Genomic DNA, 3,634 nt, shown 5'->3' on the forward strand with positions numbered 1-3,634 from the left:
GTTCCATATTGCTGTCTGGAGTGAAACGCCAGAAACACGTCACAAACCAGAGTTGAATGCTCAAAACACGTTACAACATGGCGTTCAACTCCAAAAGAAGCCTCAGCTCGTGGATAGATCAAGCTCAGCCCAAACATACACCAAGTGTGCCTTGGAAGTGAATTTATGCATCAATTACTTACTCTTGTAAACCCTAGTAGCTAGTCTAGTATAAATAGGATAGTTTACTATTGTATTAGACATCTTGGGACGTTTAGTTCTCAGATCATGGGGGCTGGCCATTCGGCCATGCCTGAACCTCTTTCACTTATGTATTTTCAACGGTGGAGTTTCTACACACCATAGATTAAGGGTGTGGAGCTCTGCTGTACCTCAAGTTTCAATGCAATTACTATTGTTTTCTATCCAATTCGATTTATTCCTGTTCTAAGATATTCGTTACACTTCAACTTGATGAATATGATGATCTGTGACACTCATCATCATTCTCACCTATGAACGCGCGTGATTGACAACCACTTCCGTTCTACCTTAGACCGGGTGCATATCTCTTGGATTCCTTAATCATAATCTTCGTGGTATATGCTAGAATTGATGGAGACATTCATGGGAATCCAGAAAGTCTAACCTTGTCTGTGGTATTCCGAGTAGGATTCCGGGATTGAATAACTGTGACGAGCTTCAAACTCCTGAAGGCTGGGCGTTAGTGACAGACGCAAAAGAATCAAGGGATTCTACTCCAACCTGATTGAGAACCGACAGATGATTAGCCGTGCTGTGATAGAGCATTTGGACCATTTTCATTGAGAGGATGGGATGTAGCCATTGACAACGGTGATGCCCTACATACAGCTTGCCATGGAAAGGAGTAAGAAGGCTTGGATGAATGTAATAAGAAAGTAGAGATTCGGAAGGAACACAGCATCTCCATGCACCTATATGAAATTCCCACCATTGAATTCCATGTGTAACTTTATCTTTATTTCCTGTTTATTTTATTTATCTTTTGAATATCTAATCCGATCATATTTGAATCCGCTTGACTGGGATTTACAAGATGACCATAGCTTGCTTCATACCAACAATCTCTGTGGGATCGACCCTTACTCACATAAGGTTTATTACTTGGACGACCCAGTACACTTGCTGGTTAGTTATGCGAAGTTGTGAAGTTATGTTTGGACCATGGTATTGCGCACCAGGTTTTGGCGCCATTGCCAGGGACAATCAATTTCGAACAACAATTTAAGCATGAGTAACAATTTCGCTCACCATGTTTTTGGCTCCGTTGTCGGGGATTGTTCGAGTATGGACAACTAACGGTTCATCTTGTTGCTCAGATTAGGTAATTTTCTTTTCAAAAAAAGTTTTCAAAAAAATTTTTCTTTATTTTTGTTTTTCTAAAGAATATTTTCAAAAAAAATAATAAAAATACAAAAAAATCATAAAATCATAAAAAACCAAAAATATTGTGTTCTTGTTTGAGTTTTGAGTCAATTTTTAAGTTTGGTGTCAATTGCATGTTTTTAAAATTTATGCATTAGTTTTTCGAAAATTCCATGCATTCATAGTTTTCTTCATGATCTTCAAGTTGTTCTTGACAAGTCTTCTTGTTTGATCTTGATGTTTTCTTGCTTTGTGTTGTTTGTTATTTTTTATATGCATTTTTCGTTTGTTAGAGTCCATTCATTAAATATTTCTAAGTTTGGTGTCTTGCATGTTTTCTTTGCATCAAAAATTTTTCAAAATTATGTTCTTGATGTTCATCATGATCTTCAAAGTTTTCTTGGTGTTCATCTTGACATTCATAGTGTTCTTGCATGCATCTTGTGTTTTGATCCAAAATTTTCATATTTTGGGTCATTTTTGTGTTTTTCTCTCTCATCATTAAATTAGTTATTTCTTGTAAGTCAAGTCAAATTTTCAATTTTAAAAATCTTATCTTTTTAAAATCTTTTTCAAAAAACATATCTCTTCCATTTTTTTCTATTTTTCGAAAATTTTGAAAATTATTTTTCAAAATCTCTTTTTCTTAACTTTATTTCATAATTTTCGAAAATTCACTAACAATTAATGTGATTGATTCAAAAATTTGAAGTTTGTTACTTTCTGTTAAGAAAAGTTCAATCTTCAAATTCTAGAATCTTATCTTTTAGTTTCTTGTTAGTCTAGTAATTAATTTTAATTTTAAAATCAAATCTTTTTCAAAATATCTTTTTTATCTTTTTAATCATATCTTTTTATCTTATCTTTTTCAAAATTCTATCTTTTTCAAAAATTTGATTTCAAAATATCTTATCTAACTTCTTATCTTCTTATCTTTTCAAATTTGATTTTAATATCTTTTTCAACTAACTATTTGACTTTTTGTTTATTTCTTATCTTTCTCAAAACCACCTAACTACTTTTCCCTCTCTAATTTTCGAAAATATCTCATCCTTTTTCAAAATTCTTTTTAATTAATTAATTGTTTTAAATTTTAATTTTAATTCTATCTTATCTTTTATTTTCGAAAATCATTTAACTTCTTTTCAAATTTATTTTTGACATTTCTTCCCTCTCCCCTTCTTCTATTTATTTATTTATCTACTAACACTTCTCTTCACCTCTCTTCATCTCAAATCACTGCCCCTACCTATTCATTCTTCTTCACTCCTATTCCCTTTCTTCTTCTACTAATATAAAGGAATCTCTATACTGTGACATAGAGGATTCCTCTTTCTTTTCTTGTTCTCTTCTTCCCTATATGAGCAGGAACAAGGAAAAAGGCATTTTTGTTGAAGCTGATCCTGAACCTGAAAGGACTCTGAAGAGGAAATTAAGAGAAGCTAAATTACAACAATCCAGAGACAACCTTTCTGAAATTTTCGAACAAGAAAAGGAGATGGCAGCCGAACCCAACAACAATAATGCAAGGAGGATGCTTGGTGATTTCACTAAACCAACTTCCAAATTTAATGGAAGAAACATCTCCATTCCGGCCATTGGAGCAAACAATTTTGAGCTGAAACCTCAATTAGTTGCTCTAATGCAACAGAACTGCAAGTTTCATGGACTTCCATCTGAAGATCCTTACCAGTTTTTAACTGAGTTCTTGTAGATTTGTGAGACTGTAAAGACGAATGGAGTAGATCCTGAAGTCTACAGGCTCATGCTTTTCCCTTTTGCTGTAAGAGACAGAACTAGAACATGGTTGGACTCACAACCTAAAGATAGCCTGGACTCTTGGGATAAGCTGGTCACAGCCTTCTTGGATAAATTCTTTCCTCCTCAAAAGCTGAGCAAGCTTAGAGTGGATGTTCAGACCTTTAAACAAAAAGATGGTGAATCCCTCTATGAAGCTTGGGAAAGATACAAACAGATGACCAAAAAGTGTCCTTCTGACATGTTTTCAGAATGGACCATATTGCATAAGCTCAAGAACTTATTGACATGGTTGCAAATAATCAATTCATGTACACTTCAGAGAGGAATTTCGTGAATAGTGGGACACCTCAGAGGAAGGGAGTTCTTGAAATTGATGCTCTGAATGCCATATTGGCTCAGAACAAATTGTTGACCCAGCAAGTCAACATGATTTCTCAAAGTCTGAATGGATGGCAAAATGCATCCAACAGTACTAAAGAGGCAGCTT

General features: G+C 34.3%; 1 non-coding gene across 1 annotated transcript; it reads right to left on the minus strand.

Moving 5' to 3' along the window:
* Positions 1–3,283: 3,283 nt before the first annotated feature.
* LOC127747203 (small nucleolar RNA R71) lies at positions 3,284–3,387 on the minus strand. Its single transcript, XR_008009006.1, has one exon. It is a non-coding gene; the product is annotated as a small nucleolar RNA R71 (small nucleolar RNA).
* Between the last annotated feature and the right edge of the window lie 247 nt (positions 3,388–3,634).

Source organism: Arachis duranensis, chromosome 4 (assembly GCF_000817695.3).
Source record: "Arachis duranensis cultivar V14167 chromosome 4, aradu.V14167.gnm2.J7QH, whole genome shotgun sequence".
In the NCBI taxonomy this organism is placed as follows: Eukaryota; Viridiplantae; Streptophyta; class Magnoliopsida; order Fabales; family Fabaceae; genus Arachis; species Arachis duranensis.